The sequence below is a fragment of the Myodes glareolus genome, chromosome 3 (genome assembly GCF_982192425.1).
Source record: "Myodes glareolus chromosome 3, mMyoGla1.1, whole genome shotgun sequence".
Lineage (NCBI taxonomy): Eukaryota > Metazoa > Chordata > Mammalia > Rodentia > Cricetidae > Myodes > Myodes glareolus.
In genome coordinates this window covers 70,112,313-70,133,056 of record NC_142028.1, presented here as the reverse complement: position 1 = coordinate 70,133,056, position 20,744 = coordinate 70,112,313, and the positions used below count along the sequence as shown (strand labels likewise).

The window sequence follows — 20,744 nt, the reverse complement described above, 5'->3', positions numbered from 1 at the left end:
AGTGATGTTCCATGAGACAGGTGTGGCCAGTCACGGCTGCCTATAGAGATACAGGAAGGGGCCCAGAGCCAGGGACACTGGGCCAGCAGGAAATAGAGCCACTCCTTGATTGAGTTTAGCCCAGTGAAAGCTATCTCAGACTTCCGATCCTGATTGCAAGATGGTAAGTGTGTGCTGAGGTTATCAAGTATTACCATCCTTGATATTACCGTAGTCATAAAGAACCAGCGATATTGAAGCTGAGGCCTGAGGCACCAACAGACAAGTGTTCCAGGTAGAGCACCATGCCCAGAGTTATTCTCCGTGATTCTCATGTTGCCCCAAGTGCGCTATAGTTACGTGTAACCGCATGAAAGTCACATGACCATTCAGGGGACATGAGAGCATTCAGGGGGTATGAAGGTAGTCTCCCTGTGGGTGCAGAGTACAGACAGACAAGGCTGCCAGAGGAAGCCAAATCCAAGCTGGGTTATTTAGTGTTAGTGGCCAGACCTGGACATGTCCTGAGTGTCTTCTGCAGCTTGTCTTCACCAGCACCTCTGGGTGTTGGATCGCACGGTGGCCATGACCCAGTCCACAGTGGCCCTGCCTCCCCCTGGTCAGGGTGGGGGCTCCTTGAGAGCCATACTCTTCACTGGTACAGTGATGGTAGTCCCTGCTCATCCTGTATTGCTCTGCAGGTTAGATGAGAAAGGTCACAAACCACGGAGACACCGAGCAATTGCCAGACAGTGAGCAGTTACTGCCACCCCTGTTAGCCACGATGGTCACTCTAACACCCCCAGTACTATCCCCTCCCATATCTGTGGGCAGAACCTGTCACTTACCTCTAATAAACCTGGAAAAGTGGCAACCTTCCTCCACGCCTCCTGCTTACTCTACCCTGAATAAGCTCTGTCTTAGGTGCAGGCACTTGCTTGATGCAGTCAGCAGCCACGCTGAAGAAAACCCCCAGGCCAGTGACTATGGGACACTCCGAGTTGAGGGTCTCCTCGAGGGACAGTCAACAAGAGCAAGGCCCTGAAAGGAAACAAAAGTCAGCTGACTGCAGAGGATTCTTGAAAGCAGACACCCACCACTGTCATTACCTCTGCCATCACCACCAACGTCACCACAGCTGCCGCCGCCGCCATCACCAACATCACCACCATCACCGCCATCACCGCCACCACCGCCATCACCGCCATCACCGCCATCACCACCATCACTACCACCACCCGTCATCCCGGCCTCCTGATGGATGATCCCAGCTGATCTTTGATGGAGCTACGTGAGACCCTCAGAAGAGGACCCATAAGATAAGCCATCAGTCACCAATGTGGTGAGAAACGTATTATTTAAAGCTGCCAAGTCTGAGGTCCCGTCTTAGAATTCACACAGAATAGACAATGAACCCATCCACTAAATGCTGTTTCCCATTTTACACGTGGAAACTGAGGGCTGAAAAAAGGGCGGTTCTAAAGTCACACGGCTAGTTACCGGCACAGTGAGAGCCCAACTCAAGACTCTCCATTCTAAAACCCTTCCTTGTTACTGACCCCCTACCAAGCCGCTTTTCTCCCCAGTCTGGCCCACGCATCGCCAGACTTTTAGGTGCCATAATCTCCCTCCTGTATCTTCTCAGCCTCCTCCACCCCCTTTCTCTCCTTCTGCTCCCTTCCCCACCCATGCCCCACCACAGGGCAGTCCCTACCTTCCCATGCTTCTGTCCTCTGGGCCTCCCCTCTTGGTTGATTCTTGACCCCAAGTGTGGGCACCTACACAGCTTCATTCCTCCTGGCCAGACCTGAGATGTCCAAGCTTCTCTCCCCTAATGCCACCAGAGAGGCTGGGTTATCCCACAGGGCTAGAGGCAAACTCTCAGGCAGGCCTCCATCACTCAGAGACAGTCGGTCCATGACAGATGTCCCAAGTCACATCATCCCGAAGGCAGAACTAGTAGAAATGCTCTAGCCTATGAGCAATCCTCCGGCCCTGCCGGCCTTCCCCTGAAGGAAAGAGGGGTTTCTTTGGAGATGGAAGAGGATAAAATATAGATAAGCATTAGTCAAATGAAATTAATGCTTCCAATATTGTTTTAGGCTTGCTCATATGCATCAAGCGTTTATGAAGTTGCCGTTTATCACGTAAGAATATTGCAGTTATATATTAGCTGACTGTCTGGTGGCCACTGCAATGGCTCTCCCTGGACCCCAGGTCGCCCTTCACAGACAAAGTCAGCCTCGGTGACATCCATCTCTTTCCTCTGCTGACACGTCCCCAGATACTGATAAAAGGCCTTGCCCCCAACAACATATGAATATTTAAATGACAGTTAATTATTCAGCATATAATGATATGATTAGCATCCGCTTTATTGCTGGCTGTGGGCCCAGCCAAGTCTTGCCCCACACTGAGGATGGTGATGAAGAAATGCCAAAATGCAAGCGAAACTCAGGTCTGTGGCATCTGCTGGGACCCGTTCGGTATTTGGGGGAAATGACCCTCAGGACAGCCCCAGATGCTCGGTGTCAGGCTGCATGTGGGGTCTAGGAAGGAAATCCAGCCAGCAGGGCCGACGTGCACACACTGCTCAGGGTCTGTCAGGAGCTCACATTCACTCTGTCAAGCACTCTGTGAAAGCACCACTGGATTCTGAAGCACCATGAAGCCTCGTCCATGACAACCTTCTTTCTCTTAGGAACGAGGAAAATGAAATTTCAGGTGAATTGGCACATATAAAGTCACTCGGTGTGTGAAGGACCTGGGATTTGAACCCCACTCCTGAGAGCTTGCTCTACAGCTACAAGCAAAGCCTGTGCACCAGACAGGAAGCACTGAGATGGTGGTGCCAGTGAAAGCCCGCAAGACAGTGAGGCGGAGCTTGGATGGAGATGAGATGGGTGTGGCTTCTACAAGACAGCATTAGAGCTGGGCACTGGGGAATAAATGAACTCAGGGTGCTGAGGGGCAGGGCATCCGGCCAAGCAACCTCAAAGAAGCAAAAGGTATGGGGTGCAGAGGTGAGGTAAGAGGCACCTGAAGAGAATACACACATAAGGACTCAGGAGGATAAGTAATTATGGGAAGGTTAGAAGGAGCCAGGATATAACTCGGTGGTAGTGTGGGCTCGCCGCCTGTAGGATGCTTGATATACACGTGATGATGGCATCACCTTTAATCCCAGCGCTTCTGACATCCACACACATACTGTGCACCAGGACTGTGTCGAAATTTATTATTCACTTATTTTTGGTTTATTACTATTAACTTTTTTCCCTCCCTACCTTTCTTTCTCTCCTCCCCCTTCCCTTCCTTCCTTTCCTTTCTTCCATTTTTTCTTTTTTGAGACAGGTTCGCTATGTAACCCAGACTGGCGTGCAACACCTGACCCTTCTGCCTCAGCCTCCTGAAGGCTTAGATTACAGCATGTGCTACCAGGCCTAGATTTTTGAACTTCCTGGATATGCAACTTGAAAACATGACACAGATTTAATAAGATCACCTACGATATGCCAACCCTTTGAGGAGCTTCTTTGAAAAATATCATTTATTATTGTGTGCATGTGACACATGTGGAGGCAAATCTGTATAAAAGAGGGCTACTGATTTTTTTAGTTAGCTTGTATCCTGTTACATTACTGAAGGTGTTTATGAGTTGTAGGAGTTCCCTAGTAGAATTTCTGGGGTCACTTATGTATACTGTCATATCTCCTTTTGTTGTCTTATTGCTCTAGCTAGCACTTCAAGTACTATATTGAATAGACATGGAGAGAGTGAACAACCTCGTCTTGTTCCTAATTTCAGTGGAATCGCTGGGAGTTTCTCTCCATTTAGTTTGATGTTGGCTATTGGTTTGCTGTATATTGCCTTTATTATGTTTAGGTATATTCCTTGTATCCCTGCTCTCTCCAAGACTTTTATCATGAAGGGGTGTTGTGTACTCACTCATAAGTGACTTTTAAACATAAAGCAAAGAAAATCCAGCCTACCGTTCATAACCCCAGAGAACCTAGACAACAAAGAGGACCCTAAGAGAGACATACATGGATCTACATAGGAAGGAGAAATAGACAAGATCTCCTGAGTAAATTGGGAGTGTGGGGGTCATGGGAGAGGTTAGAAGGGACGAGGGGAGGAAAGAGGGGAGTGGGGAAAATATATAGCTCAATAAAAACAATAAAAAAGAAATATGAACTATATTTTTATTGTAAGATATGATAAAAACAGAAGCAGTACAATAAAAAATAATAAATGCACAAAAAAGAGCAAACGTAAAACATAAAAATGTATTACCTGATTAGACTCTAGTTCAAATGTGTGAACACACATGTTCCTATGTGTGAGGCTGCAGATGTGCACATACATGTTCATAAGTATGAGGCTGCACATGTGCACACACATACCACACACCCCCACATGTGTGAGGCTGCAGATGTACACATGCATGTTCATAAGTATGAGGCTGCACATGTGCACACACATACCACACACACCCACATGCGTGAGGCTGCACATGTGCACATGCATGTTCATAAGTATGAGACTACACATGTGCACACAAACCACACACATATGTGTGAGGCTGCAGATATGCACATATGTGTTTATAAGAACGAGGTTGCACATGTGCGCAGGTGCCTGTGGAGGCCACAAAAGGGCACCTATCTCCTGGGAGCTGCAATTACAGGTGGCTGTGAGCTGCCTGACACGGGTGCTGGGAGCTGAACTTAGGTCCTCTAAAACAGCAGAAAGCACTCCTAAGCCAGAGCCATCTCTCCAGTCCCATCCACCAGTTTCTTTTTAGACAGGATCTCTTACTGGCCTGGAGCTCAAGTAGGCTAAGCTGGCTGTCCAGCCAGGGATCTGTCTGTCACCACCTCCCTATTCCTGGCATTAGAAACCATCACCACCTCACCCACCTTTTATTAAGTAGGTACTGGGGATCGAACTCAGGCCCTCATGCTTTTGGGAGTCATGCCTCCAGCCCAGAGTTCAAATTATTTACTTTAAACAAAAGATTTAGAAACCTTATTTTAGAACAGTTGGGAAATGTGACTGAACCGAAAACTGACATTTTAGAATTGCTGTTGATTTTCTTGTGTGCAACAGAGATACTGTGACTGTAAAGGATGGCCTCGTTCTTGGGAGGAGTATTCCGATCGGAGGAGGCACGGTATCCAAAGGCACTTGCAAACACTCTACTGGAAAGAGACCGCTGCAACAATGTGGCAAACAGTTTCCACAGGCAACTCTCCACGCAGGCTTCATGGGTAACAATGACACTGTTCTTCCAGATTTGTCCATAGGTTTGAAAACTTCCAGAATTAAAAATCATGGCTGAAGGAAGAAAGTGCAAGACCCATACTGGAGGAAGCAGGCTCAGCCAGCTGCAAGGACCCCACCCAGCCAATGCAGCTCGGGCCACCCATGGCCAAGGGCTGAGTCACCATTGCAAGTGATTCTTCCGGCAATGGCTGAGAACCCGAGAGGGCAGAGGGTCAGGGCCCAGCTGTAGCCCCACTTCCTCCAAGACCCCCGTTGAAAAGGTCAGCTCCCCAGACATCAAGAAGGGCCCTGTCCCTGGGGAAGGCTGGAGCCAGAAGACTTCTGTGGGGCTCACTAGGAGGTGACCACATGGACACTTGTCCCTTGGGACAAAAACACTCTTGTTTTTGCAGTATGAGCGTCAGGTCCTGGTGCAAGAGTTTCCTTTGCTTCCTCTTCTAGATGCTCCAAAGCATCAACCAGCTACTCCTGCCTGCAGGAAGATGGGAGAAGAACTGTCTGGACCGTGTGTGCTAGGGGCTCAGATCACAGGAACATCCAGGCTGTGTGGGCAGGGCCAGGTTCCCAAGTGGAACAAGCTAAAAACTACAGACTTTAGTTCTGTTTCAGAGATTCCCCAGTGACATTAATATCTCACTGGCTGAGACGCCTAAGGTCAAGGAGACTCATTACAGATGCTGGTCCAACCGCCTTGCCCCCAAACCCTCTTTCTTTCACAGCCCTTCTCCACAGCTCCAGAAAAGAATCAGAATGCCTTCAGGAAGTTCTGCTAAGAGCTATCTTTTCGCTTGCTAGGGTTTGAGTCCAGGATGTCCCCCACAGGCTCATGTTATAGTACTTGATCCCTGGCTTGCAGAACTGTTTTTAGGGCACAGGAACCTTTCAGAACGGAAAATCTTAATGTCACTAGAGTCAAGTCCCTGATGGTTATACCCACTCCTGGTTCCAGGCTAGCTGACTCTGCTTCCACCACACCAATATCAGCCACTTCACACTCCTACTATCCAGGGCGAAGCTGCCCACACCAGCTGCTTCACACTCCCACCACATAGGATGGAGTTGCCCACACCAGCCACTTCATACTCCCACCACAAGTGCATAGAGCTGCCCACACCAGCCACCTCACACTCCCACCACATGGGGCGGGCCTGCCCACACCAGCCACTTCATACTCCCACAACATGGGCATAGAGCTGCCCACACCAGCCACTTCACACTCCCACCACATGGGGTGGAGCTGCCCACACCAGCCACTTCACACTCCCACCACATGGGCATGGAGCTGCCCACACCAGCCACTTCACACTCCCAGCACATGGGCATGGAGCTGCCCACACCAGCCACTTCACACTCCCACCACATATGGCGGGCCTGCCCATACCAGCTACTTCATACTCACACCACATGGGGTGAAGCTGCCCACACCAGCCACTTCACACTCCCATTACACAGACAAAGCTGCCCTGACATGTCTCCCCCCACCAAATCTCCAGAATTCCTGAGCCAACACACAAGTGTTTCCTCCTGATGCTATTCCCCCAGGTATTTTTGTCTCAGCAACACAAAAGTCACCCTGGGCAGATGCAGTCCCGACAGTTAAGGGCTTCATCTGTCCCCAAGAGTAAAGCCCAGAAGCCAACCCCAGTCTCACTGTGCAGTATGTGCACACATTTATTTATAACCATATATTTTTCTGTTTGAAAGTATGCATATGTATCTGTAGATGTATTTATATAGCGATACATATAGATGCTCCGCATGGCTACTTGAGTTAAAGTTAACCATATAGGAAATTCTATGGCATTCTCTTCCCCTTAATCTCTTTATGATCATTATATACGTAGGATATCATATTTATTTTCTATATTAATTTATGTGTGTGTGTTCATGTGTACCACATGAAGAGGGCAGAAGACACCTTGCAGGAGTTGACTTTCTCTTTACACCACGAATTTTAGGGACTGGACTTGGGCTTGGTGGCAAGCACCCTTACCCACTGAGCCATCTCGATGGTCCAGGAGGCCATTCTTATGATCTGTACTCAGAACAACCAGAACACATAATAAGAGTCCTGACCAGAACAAGACCACAGCCATCGAGCATCCTGCCGCAGGATGCACCCGTGGCACCCGTCAGAGAGCATTTATGAACCTGCACAAGGACGTGTCCACAGGACTGAGGCGCAAGGGTACAGAAGCTCTCAGCGCACCTCAGCGTGAGCATGTGTGTGTGCACATGTACACCAGCACCCTGAGCAGCTCTGTGTTCTGTGAAGGGAAGGAGACGGGAGCACCTCATTTTCCTGGGTTGGCAGTTTTGTGGTTCCCTGCCTCTGGGAGTCAGATGCTCGCTACGCGCTCTGGTGTTCCTTACAGCCGTTTTGCCTGCAGCGGTCACACAGTTGAAAACTGCGGGTCCGTGTGCCTGCTAGGAGAGTCTGCAAAGGCAAACAGGTAGGACTCATGGCCATTTTGCAATTCCTGCTCATTAGACATGTCTGGGGCCTTGCGCGTGAGCTCTGAGGATAAATAAGTATAAATATTATATTTGCCTCCAGGTTATCTTTAAAAATGTATTTCCTTCTCCTTCTACCTATCTCCCAGCCCCCACCCGGAGCTGTCAGAGCCTCCCAAAAGCTCCTGGGTGTCAGAAATGCTACCCAGAGTGTCCAGGGTCCTTAGTGAGTGGCTTGCTTTTTTCTAAACTGTTTCCATGACCCCGTTCATGGGTGGCCAGAGGCAGCAGGGTACCCTGCGATCTTCTTGCTGCCCCTGGAGCAAGAAGAAAAGGGGTGACTATTGCCTGGTACTGAGTATCCAAGCTTCACAAACACTGTAAAGAGGTGACAAGGAGCTTTGTCCTCACTAGCTGGGCCTGGGTAACATGAACAGGACCATAGAAACTAGGGGCATAGCAAAGTACTCCCACCTGGCATAGTGCCACTATGTGAAAAAGCCTGAGATCCCCACAATGGGGCTAAGGAGATTTGGGCCATCTCCAGTGTATGGACCACTTTGTTAAGAAAGCAAAACCAGGGCCAGGCTGTATCTTCACTGGTAGCATGTTTATTTAACATGCACAGAGCCCTGGGGGTTGGTCTCATCAGCACCAAAATTGGGAGTGACCGTGTACACACAATCCCAGCACTCTAAAGGACTGGCATCAAGGTCACCCTAGACTACAGTAGTGAATTTGAGGCCAGCCTGGGCTATATGACTCTGTCTCAAAAGGACAAGGAGGAACGGAGGGAGGGGAAGAGAGAGAGAGAGAGAGAGAGAGAGAGAGAGAGAGAGAGAGAGCCAGCCCAACTCATAGAAGTCAAGGAAAAGAGGGTGTTGGGAAATACACGCCTTCCTCCACGCTCCGAGCTGCCTGAGAGGGAAACTGGGCAGCAGGTATTTTTAGGCAGCTGCATCTGCATTCTGGTGATTTCCCAGGCTGAGAGTCACTGAGGTGAGGTGGAAAAAATGGGGGGAAGAGGGATGAGGCAAGGGCCCAGCTCAAGCTTCAGAGGGGATAGTAAAACTAGAAACTGCACTGCTTCCTCTATGAGAACTCTCCCCCTTCTTCAGAGTCCCCGTAAGAGTCCGCTCTTTCTGCCTGCATCAGTGGTCCAGGGGAAAATACGGCTTGGAAGTATTGAAGTCTTCTTCAGGCTGGGAAGGCTCCGACCTGCTTCAGGGGCAGTATCTCCTCGCTGCTGGTACAGCTCCCACTAGTGTCTTAGAAATGTGCCCCATCTGCCACCGCCATCTCAGATGTGGGATACAGTGGGATGTGCTCATCATCCAGCCAGAACAGCGGGTCACGGTTTACCCCGTCACCGTGGGAGAGACTATCTTCCTCCCCTCTCCTTGTCTTGAACTCAGCAGGTAGTGACTCTAGGGCAGGGGAGGTCGCACAGCAGTACGATAAATGTCACCCCAAGTTGCCATTTGTTTGCTACCTATAACTAGTTTAAACTAGTCTTAACAATACTGTTCTCGGTGTTTGGTTTATTGCAGGTCAGGACGGTGATGTGGAAGGAAGAGGCAGGCAGATCTCTGTGAGTTCCAGGACAGCTTGTTTTACATAGAGAGTTCTAGAACAACCAGGGCTACATAGTAAAAACCCTGCCTCAAAAAAATAAAATTAAATTAAAAAAGGAAACTGACACAATGAGAAGATGAAAGATGATGGGTCACTCAAGTGATTGGTCTAATCACTGGTACCTGCTGCAGTGCGGCCATTTTACCAAGATGGAAGGAGACATCACCCACCTTCTGGAGGCAGTAGGGTAAAATCTAGGAAGAATATTTCTCTCTCTCTCTCTCTCTCTCTCTCTCTCTCTCTCTCTCTCCCTCCCTCCCTCCCTCCCTCCCTTCCTTTCTCCCTCCCTCTCTCTCTCTCTTAGCATGTGTGTGTGCATGTGTGTGGGAGGCCAGGAGCAAACACTGGGTTTCCTCCACCACTCTCCATCTCATATTTTTGAGGCAGGCTCTGGAACTCAGATTCAGCTGGACTGACTAACTGGGCAGCAAGCCCCAGAGATCCTTCACTCCAGGCCCCCAGGGCTGGGGTTACAGATAGAGAGCACCAGAGAGGCTTTCATAGCAGCTTTGGTGGTGTAAACTTGGGTCCACATGCCCACACAGCAAGCCCTTTACCAATGCGTCACTGCCTCAGACCAGAGAAGACACCTGCAGGTGGGGCGTTCCCAGCTTCTTGTCCCCTTTCCACAAGACATTAAATGGGCTTTTATCATCTCAACTTCTTTTAGTTTGAGGCTCTGTTTGACAACGGAGCATCCTTTATACTGCCTCCCATCCTCTGCACACCTCAATGTTCTCATCTGTAAAATGGGAGTCACTGAAAGATTGTTCTGAGGACTAAAGGAAATAGAACTTGCCTTGCACAGAGCTAGTAACCAATATAATTAGAAATCACTCCTGTTTATCCAAACATTCTCTCCACTCCCTGTCAACTCTCATTTCTCCCAAGCACTTTAGCCCAGGCCTGTAATGACCGAGAAGGAAAAAGTGTCAGGAGTCTGACAAAAAGAACAAACACTACAAAAAACAGTTGATCCCCCCTTCCAGCCTAAGATGCAACCATGTGATCAATCTAGGTCGATCAAGTGGTCACCGTGGTTCAGTCACCTGTAAATAGGTATGCAATCTAGCCAGGCCTGTGATTGCTTGTTCCTGTGAGGGCAGAGGAGACACTGAAACAGCCTGAGCGCTTCCTCTGAGGAAACTTGGTGATTTTTTTTGGTTCCTTTTCCTTGGCCCATTTCTGGGAAACTCTGGGACATTTCTACTTAGAAGCCAGGCATATGCAACAGGAATCCAAGCCACCCGGGAAGGGCCTGGAAAGAGTCCCAGGAGAGTTCCTTGCCCAGAACTATTATTTGCCAATAAGCATCTGTTGCTGGCCAGTGTCACCTGGTAGGTGACACCCAAGCAGGATATGCAGGCCAGCTGCAAGTTCACACAGCAACCAGCCCCAGCCATGGTCTGACTACCACATCAGGAGAGACCCCGAGTGAGAATCCCCCAGCCAAATCCAGCTCACTCCAGAACCAGGAGCAAGAAGAAGAAACAGCTGGTCTGCGGCCTTCAGCATGGGGTTGGTCTATGAGCAGTAAATAACCAAAGCACTGTTGATATTACCGTTATGCCTCTTTGCGGCCTCATGGCTCTGGCTTGTTATGACTGGAGGTGTGTCCCAAGAACAACGAACACGCTGGAGCATCTGGGTTCTATTACTCTGCAATCCAGCCGGACTCCTGCATTACACTGTAGTACTCTTGGGTCTCAGCCCATCTTGCTCACTTAGTCCCTGTGTTGAGAGAAAGAATCTGATTGAGGAATGTCACCTTGAACAATGATGAAGGTCACATGTTCCCAGGACTATATGGAGTTAGGGTGTGGGGGTTATTATCTAAGAAGGGATTTGGAGTCTAAATAAAACAGTAGGGGCTCCTGCAGACATATCTTGGTCTCGTGTCTTTTATGTTGGTTTGTCGGTTTGGTTTTCTTCATGGGTCACACAGTGCCAAATGGCTACCGGACCTCCGTTCTAGCATCTCTGTGGCTGGTATGATAAAACAGCAGGGACAGAAAAAAGCAGCATAGGGGAGAGGGGGCCTATTTGTCCTACAATTCTAGGTTATAGTCCATTACTGCAGGAAAACATCACAGCCGCAGCCAAGAGCAGAGAGAATCCGTGTTTGCTCACTCTCTGGTTGCTTCTCAGTTAGCTTTCTGTTATATAGTCCAGGGCCCAGCTCATGACATGGTGCCCATACGGGGGTCTTCCCACCTCAGCTAACAATCAACAGTCCCCAACAGACATGCCCACACTCCAACCTGATCTAAGGAATTATTCATTCAGACTTTTCCCCCATGCCTTCCTAGGCTGTAGGAAGTTGAAGTTAAAACTGTCCGTCACCAGCTCCAACACCCTCTGTTTTACGTAACTGAAAAATAACCAGACTCCTCCAAACGTCCTGGGGTTCACCCTAATCTGTAACCAGGGGCAAGGGTTGCTTTAATCAGGCAGGCCTAAGTCAGAGGTTTCTTGGGGAATCTAGAGCTTCCTTCAGAAGTGTAAATGAATATTATATGTATGTGCAGAGAGTTTCTAAGGATATAAATACAGCTCTCCACCGCACTCATCAAAAAGAGTGGGGATTCCAGAAACTTCCAAAGGGAGAGGCCATGTTCTGGACAACAGACATTGTACCCTGATCAGCGGAGGACACAGCACCTGGGCAAAAGCAAACAAGTCTTTAACCTTAGGCTTCCCCAGTCTCTCTGGGGAAGGATAAACTTCTCCGAGATGAATGGCCTACCCTTCCTCACACACCTGTGTCACACCAGATCCCAGTGACCAGGCCAGCGTCCCTACCTACAAGCAGTGGCTTCAGAAGAGGCGGCTGCAGTCTTTGCTACCTGGATACTTCTGCAGCACTAATGATAAGCACAATAATAACAACTTGAGAGACTCACCCCAGCTCCTCGGGATGAGATGGGGAGAGGCTCTTTCCCAAGCCCCACCACAGCCTTTCTACATTTAGCTGTTTCTCTGCCCACCAAAGCCTCATTTCCTTTACCATTTCTGCTTAGAACCGGTTGTCTCTACAACCGGACCGTCTGTAGCTGAAGACTGACGGGAAGACCTCAGGATAGACACGCTTAGCGCCCCCGCGGCTCACTGGCTGGCAGGAGGCAGCCATTTTGGGTGGGGGTGGGGATCAGTGAACATCACAAATTATAAACTCCATCTTGGCCTCACAGCCATTCATAGAGGCCGGTGGTGCTGGCCCAGGGCCAGGAGAGCGAGAGACTTATTTCTGTTCCATTATAGCTTGAGTCCATATGCAAACCAGAGGACTGTGTCTATAAATAAGATATTATAGTTAAATCAATATTGATTATTAGGAGTTAGTGTTATATTTAAAACCATAAAACTGAATAAATATTATGGTAAAAGTGTCCTAAATCTCATGGGTAAATTCACTGTGTAAGGCAAAGAGACAGGCCTTGGATTGATGGAGTTGTGACCCTATGTCCCACTCACTTCAAAAACCTATCAAGCAGATGGCTGTCCCTTGTAGGTGCAGGGAGGGGCAAAAGTGATTTGGGGACAGTGCCTCTGCCCATCAGCTCACTGCTCAGTTATATTCTTAACATACTAACTTAGGACCTGGTGAGGACAGTCAGTAGACCACAGTGCTCACCTAACATGTACTAGACCTTGGTTCCTAGATCTAAAAATAAGTAGACAGGTAGGCAGGCAGGCAAACAGACAGACAGATACTAGTTTACTCTGACAGTAATTTGTATTTGCCAAATTTATTTTTTTATTTTTTGTCTGTCGGTACGTGTGGATGAGATGGGGGGCCACACATGACATGGGGCACATGCGGAGGAGGTCAGAGGACAACTCTGTGGAGCTGGCCCTCTCCTTCCACCTTCTCGCAGGTTCTGAAGATTAATTGCAGTCCATCAGACTTGCTCCCCAAGCACCTTCGCCCATTGGGCCATCTTGCTGCCACCCCGATTTATTTTCCTTTTTTTTAATTTTTAAAATTAACTTTATGATTTAAAAAAACTTGCAAATATAAAACATCAAATAAAATTCCAAATTTAGTCTTCTAAAGTAAACAATTTTTCTCCTCACTTAAAAAGGCTGATGTTTACATCCATAGAAACTACAGAAAGGTAGAGGCAAAAGAACAAGAAGCTAAAACTTCCACAGAATCCTGCTCCTTGGTGATAGGCAGTGTCCGTCAGCATTCAGTCACCGTAACCAATACCTACGATGACTGGCTGCCGTACAAAGGAGAGCGGTATATGTCGGCCTATGGTTTCAGTGGTCTCAGTTCCTGACTGGTTGGCCTTGTCACTTTTAGGCCTGCAATGAAGCAGTCTATGGGGCAGCAGAGAAATTGTGGGAATGTGAGGCCGAGCAAAACCCTTCAACTCGAAGTTAGGATCCAGTGCCCTCTTTTAACTTCTAAAGGAACTAGGAGCATACATGGTCTGTACACATACTTGCAGGTAAAGCAGTCATACACAAAATAATAAAATATCTTTTTCAAAATTAGTAAAATAAAATATACTTGTGGTTTCCTAAATGAGAATGGTCCCCATAGGCTCATATATTTGAATGCTCGGTTCCTAGTTGATAAAACTATTTTGGGAAACTGTTAGGAGGCATGGCTTTATTGGAGGAGGTGTATCACTGGGAGGTAGGCTTTGGGGTTTTCAAAAGCCCACATCAGGCCCAATCTCCCTCCTTCTCTCCTCCCCTCTCTCTGCCTCCAGCTTGAAGATGAGATGTAAGTTCTCAGCTATGCTCCAGAGCTATGCCTGCCTGCTGCCATGCTCCCTGCCATGATGATCATGGACTCACAATCTGCCATCTGCAAGCTGGAGACCCAGAAACATCTTCTCCCTGAGAGCTTCCCAGGTCCCTGAAGGTAACCAGCTGTCTTCCTTTACCTCCCTCCCACAGTTCCCACAGCCCTTGGCTTGCACTTAGAGCACTTATTTTACCCTTTCTGGTATTACTGCAAATAATCTGTGCATGGTAGAGATACATACAAGTTCACGTGTGTGCAGTTGCACACATGTGCGTAATGGCCAGGGGTCAACTTCAGGGGTCATTTCCCCAGAAGCTACTCACCTTGATTTTTCACACAATCTCTCTCACTAGCCTGAGGCTCATCAACTAGGCTGGACTGAGGGGCTAACCATAGCCAGGGATGAGCCTGCCTCCATCTCCCCAACACTGAGATTTTAAGAGTGAGCCACCACATACAGCTTTTCTCCTGGGTACTGAGGACCCAGACACATTTCCTCACACTAGCACACCACGCACATCCCCAAATGCACTATCTCCCCGGACCTACAAGAAACTTTTAACATGACACAAAGCCATGACTGCAGCCCACGGGATAATTAAAAGAGCGTGGAGGATAAATGAAGAAAAAGTCATGCATACACAATGACAACAGGCAGACCCTCCTCTGCGCTCAGCCATCAGCTGGCTAACCCTTGCTAGGACTCAGCATCCAGAGTGGACATGCACAGGGGCCAGCATGTCTGTCCTCTGCAGATGTGAGCACTGTGCTCCTGGATGTTTCCTTGTGCTTTTCACTGGCTGGTGCACCTGGCTATTGTTAGGTCGCGACTATTCCTGGGTCCCTCTGCGATTCTATATCGGGCATCCCAAACTGGCCACCCGCGGCCAAACGCATCCTGCAGCTTTGTTTGGCCCAAGCTGGTATTTTTGTTTTAATTGACTTTAGTTGCCAACATGCAAAATTCAGGAGATGTCACATAAAATTCCAGACTTCTGACTTCTCTTAAAAACTCAGAAGGTCTAGCAATATCAGGCTTAGTGTCTTACAGTGTGTCAGCCATGGCTGGAGCTGCCACAGCGCTCTCTCTCTCTCTCTCTCTCTCTCTCTCTCTCTCTCTCTCTCTCGCACGCGCGCGCACACACACACACACACACACACACACACACACACACACACACACAGAGGCATACATACACTTCATGTCTGGTCCCTAAGGTATCTGCCCTCCCAAATGTCTGCTCACTGAATTTGATCATTGTGGGCAGCAGGTAGCTGAATGGGACACAGGAGAACAATAGCTAGAAGATTCTGGAAAACCACTCTCCTCCAACTCTACCTGTGGAGGATTTGCTTTCTTCCACAAAAGTGCAATTCTTTTCCCCTGTGGCCTCTAGAAGAATATATCCATCATTCTCAGGTGTCTGAGCAGTAGGTCTGGGTAAAAAACCTTCAAAGCTTAAGTTAAAGCCAAGCACAAAGGTCAGACCTCTGTCCCCTTATGCTGTGCTGTGAGTCACAGCCCAGTATGATGGAACTAACTTGTCACTTATAGGGGAGAAAGTGAAGTCCAAAGATGGGAAATGAATCACCCAGGGTCACACAGCCTAACAGGCTGCCCATATGGAACTCGTTTGATCAGACCATCTGATTGCTCCCAAGCCCACTGCTTTTCCTAGAGACAACTGGAACTCAGTTAGGCTAAGGGTCCAGCCTGGAGGACATAAGTCTCTTAGCCTTGGAGACTCTGTAGAAGCACTTACTGACCGCCTATCACAGGGCAACAGGGATGGGGGCTTTGGCTCTGAGGACAAAGGCTAGATAAGGCTAGGGAGGTGACTTGACCCCTCCTGGACTGCTCAATTCATGATGGCACCCAGACAGTGGCACATTCCAGGCCGGGCTGCCTCTAGGCCAGACCTCTCTGCAATAGACTGTCAGAACAGGAGCAGGGGAGGAGCTGAAGTTCTTGACCAGGAGCCTCTCTTCTCCAGGAAGGAAGCACAGGAAGTGAGGAGGGGCAGACTTTACTCAAATCCCCCCCTTTGGTCCCCACTCTCTGTGATCCCTCCCAAGTACCTGTTCTCTCCATCAACAAACCAGCCGACTCTACCTCCCAACAGGCCCTGCCCCTCCACACCCTTCCCGCCCCTTTCTACCACCCTCATCCTAGCCACCAGATGCACTGGACTCCATGCCCCTGCCTCCACACACAAGCTCTGACCACCTGTTCCCCACACAGCAACGACAGTGAGCTTTCTAAGTCATACATCAGAATTTACGTACCCCTCTGGGCATGCCAAGGCTGTTGTACTCATGAACTCGGTGCAGCGATGGCAGCCTGCTCACGGTGAGTCAACATTCCAACAGGCACGATGACAGACAGAGTCACTTGGCTGCTTGCATTTGTGTTGTTTTTTAAAAATATTTTTAAAGGAGGTGATATGAAGGCAGGAAGGTATGGATATGTCGGAATTATGCAAGAAGAATGGGTAGAAGTTTCAGAAGTGGATATGATCAAAATATATTGTGTAGCTGGGCCTGGTGGCATACGCCTTTAGTTCCGGCATTTGGGAGGTAGAGGCAGAGATGGCGGGATCTCTGTGAATTTGAAACCTGGTCTACATAGCAAGTTCCAGACCAATGAGGGTTACGTAATGAGACCGTGTATATAACTGTCAAAGAAAATAACCTGGCGTGCTCCCAAAGGCTTCTTTTCACCTTGCAATCAAATATAACGTGCTGCACCTCTGCTGGCCCTCACCTCTTGAAATGCATGATCTACTGGCCACCCCCATGCACACCGTGGGCCAGCTACAATGAGCAGCCGCTTCACACTCCTTGAGCACGGTACCCCATCCCCACCTTGGGTGTCACCAATTGTTCCCTCTCCTAGAAGGTAAGGCCCCTTATTTTTGCCATGCAGGTCTCAGACAAAATGTCCCCTCCTCAGAGAGCCCCTGCTGACCCTCAGGAGCTCCCCTCTGGCCACTCACGCCCACGTCATTCATGTTGAGTTTCTCCACAAATCTATCCGAAATGATCTTAATTAAATATTTGCCTTTTTGTCGATGGAGAATCCAAGCCTCTGAAAGCTGAGACACGGTCTGCCTTGTTCAATATTATTGTCCCCAGTGAGCAGCTCGGAGTAACACACAATAAATAGTTGTCAAATTAATTAATTAATCAGTTATCCAAGCGAGAGATGATCAGGGCACATATGAAGGCATCTGCACTAAGAGCAGGGCAGAAACCTGAGAGATGGTGCAAGAACTGGGATCAACAGGCCAGTTACAGAGAGTAGGGGGATAGCTGAAGGCCGGGGTCTGAACAGCCGGGTGGACATCTGCGGGGAAAGGCCAATAATCAGCAGAGGGTGCAAAGCTGACGCTGTTAATGAAGGAGCTATCGGGAAATGCTCAGGAATACAGAAGTACGTGTATTTAGAAATTCAGGAAAATGTGGGAAATAAACGGGACTGGGAACTGTGACCTTCCTCTAGCTGTGATAAGAGGAGGGGCTCGGATGGCTACGGAAACACCCCTGAATCTAACTGGACAGATATAACAGGACCGGAAAGGGACCCTGTGCGAGTTACTTTTCTTGCTGTGACAGAGGCAATTAAAGCAAGCTCACAGCTTGAGGGGATTCAGTCCGTACACCTTTCTGGTAGGCTGGCGAGGCGACAGAAGCATGAGGTGGCTGGTCACATTGCGTTCACAGTCAGGAAGCTAAGAGAAAAGAAAGCCAATGCTCAACTCACCTTCTCCTTTTTTATCTAGTCCAGGACCACACCCCGTGAAATGGTGACAACTCTATTCAGAATGGTCTTCCTTCCCCACCTGACCCTCTCTGGAAACACTCATAGGCACACCAAGAGTTATTTCTTCTGAATCATTCCAATGCGATCACATTGGCCATGATAACTAATCATCATAGCAGCTAAGGGTCTGGAAAGATGGGGAGGGAGCAGACAGCACGTGGCTGGGGAGCAACGCCTTTAGGGAGACAGGCAGATCTGAGAACACTGCCCTTGCAATTTGGAGCCACAAGGACCTAAGAGTCGGCTCAGTGATGGGCTCTAGACAGACACCAGAGTGGAGTGGATTGAGGAATGGATGTAAGGAAAGGACACAGGCACAATGGCGGAGCAGAAACTCAATCTGGTCAGGAGGGAAGGTGAGAGATACAGTGTTAGCCAGAGAGGACAAACGGTCCACGAATGATTGGTAGGTGACCCAAACCTATGAATAGCCATGAATCTATAGCATGACTTAAGTTTGCTTCCCCCCCAAAGGGATGCTAATGACAATGCAATTCATTCTAGGTACCCAGCCATGATCACAGCATGAATGCATACCACCCAAGAAGAGGACCCCTTGAACCAGGCACCAAAACCTCCACCAGCATGGAAGAGTGAAGGAAGAAGGACTGTGGGGCAATGCATTGAGTGACAGAGAAAGTAACAATAACACTCTGAGTGCTGGAGGGGAAGAAATGGAGAAGGGACAGCATAGGGCTCTGCTTTAATGGTGTGTGTGCGTGTATGTCTGTCCGACTGTCTGTCTGTGTCTGTGGTGTATGCACATGTATGTATAGATGCACTTGCCCAGACACGTATGTGAGGAAGCCAGGGGTCAGCATTAAGTGTCTTCCTCTATTACTCCCCACATTTCTTTTTACACAAACCTGGAGCTGGCGGCTTCAATTCAAACCAGCTGCCAGCAAACCCTCGGAAGCCATCCATCCATTCCACACCCTCAATACTGAGTTTACGGACACCACACTACTGTGCTTGGCTTTTACATGAGTGCCAATAAAACTTTATTTACTAGGACAGGAAGTGGGCTGGCTTTGACTCAAGGTCCAGAGTTGGCAGACCTCTGCTTTACAGCCAAAGTCCGTGTCCCTTGTGCCAGGGAAGGAAGAAATCCCAGGCTTTCAGATCCAAGCCAGAGGCCTGACCACTGTGGCTATAAACTCACTAAAAGGGAAAGCTCCCAACTCACTGAACAAGCAAATAATAAACGAGTTTTGAAAATAATTAAAATTGAAAATTGATTGTCTGGGCCAGAGCAGATTTATGCAACGGGCCCCTGCTCCGCCGGGAGTGGAGGGAGAGCTTCTAAGCTCTGTGTTGAACAAGCTAAGCATTTTTTCAGATTATTCCCAGCATAATATGCCAAAGGGAATAGGCTCCATTTATTATTTCCTTAAAAAAATCAATGAGCTGAAACATTCCCTCTAGACCTATAATATTTATTTCAATGTTCTGTCAATAAATATAACAAGGTTAGCTTTCTATCAGGTTAGTTGGAAGAATCATTTGAGGGAACTTCTATTTGTTAAGCTCGATTACAGAAAGCAATCAATAAAGGAAAATTCCCTGGTCACTATAGGCAAGAAATATAGAACTCAGAGGAACCATCCCAGAGAGGAGATTGATGCTGCTGCCTCCAGTCATTCCCCCCTTCCCCCCAAAGGTAGGAAATGTGGGTGCAGCATTGAGTTATAGAGTGTCAAGCCAGAGCAGTGCACACATGGTGAAACTGGGAACCGGGGGTAGAAGGGATCATTCAGTCACCGAGAGACAGGAAACGGAACCAAGAATCCCAGGACACACTTGCAGTCCCAACACTGAGGCTGCAATGAATTCGAGACCAGCTGGGTGAGACTCTGTCACAGAGAAACAAGATAGACAAACAAGAACTAAAATCCAACTAAGTATTCTAATCTCAGTTTTCATCCAAGTCTTGAGTCAGGCTGGAGGCTGGGATAGGGACCCACCCAAATGGAATGCTTGCCTCTTACACTTGAATTCACTTTCATGGCACCTGACTTTCTAAGAGACTCATCTTGTAGAATGGCTTCAGACTGGTGTTGAAATGACAGGGGGAAAACGTCTTTTCTGACTAGGAGATTCTTGGGTGCTTAAAGAATTTACCCTTTGATCCTCATCCTCCAACACACACACACACACACACACACACACATACACACACACACACACACACAGGGGCAGCAGCCGCTGTGGCTAAGACGATGGGAACATCTTCTTTCCTAGAGTCTCCTAGCTTGGGCTAGATGACCCAACTATCCCTAAACCTTCCATGACATGAGCCGTGGGAAATAAAAGGTTTGGGTTCAGAAAACTGGACCCGCTAGCTCACATTCCCCATTTATATAGCTGGGTAGAGTCTTTTCCACCTTTCAAGCTCCTTCCTCCTCTCAGTAGAATGAAAAAAAAAATCTTGAGACCTTACCTATGGGATGCACAGAATGCAAAGAAAACATGGCACCATTAGAGAGATGAAATAGCTATTAGTATTAATGACTGAATTACGAGTATTACCGGCACTTATTGAATGCATTCTATATGCCAATAATTGAACTGAGGCTTATCAATTCAATTCTCGCTACAATTCACTGAGACAGATGATGTAAACATCCATCTGTGAAAGATAGAGCATTCAACAAATGATGGAACCAACATCACTTGTCCATAGACAGATGGACAAACAGGTCCATAAACAGATGATTAAAGAAAATATGGAATATATACAATGTAAAATTATATAGCCACAAGGAAAATCAAAAGTACATTATTTGAAGGGATGGGGGAAGA

General features: G+C 48.2%; 1 long non-coding RNA gene across 7 annotated transcripts in view; it reads right to left on the bottom strand.

The window, feature by feature from the left end:
- The window catches only part of LOC125400423 (uncharacterized), a 128,849-nt gene that overhangs the window by 5,144 nt on the left and 102,961 nt on the right, over positions 1 to 20,744 (bottom strand). For 6 of the 7 annotated variants that reach the window (XR_015737498.1, XR_015737495.1, XR_015737499.1 and 3 more), the window contains 2 exons: positions 10,920 to 11,088; positions 828 to 1,020 (listed from right to left, as the gene is read on the bottom strand). This is a non-coding gene — a long non-coding RNA (uncharacterized LOC125400423). The remainder of the gene's footprint in view (positions 1 to 827; positions 1,021 to 10,919; positions 11,089 to 20,744) is intronic. The other variant, XR_015737500.1, reaches the window with a different exon arrangement.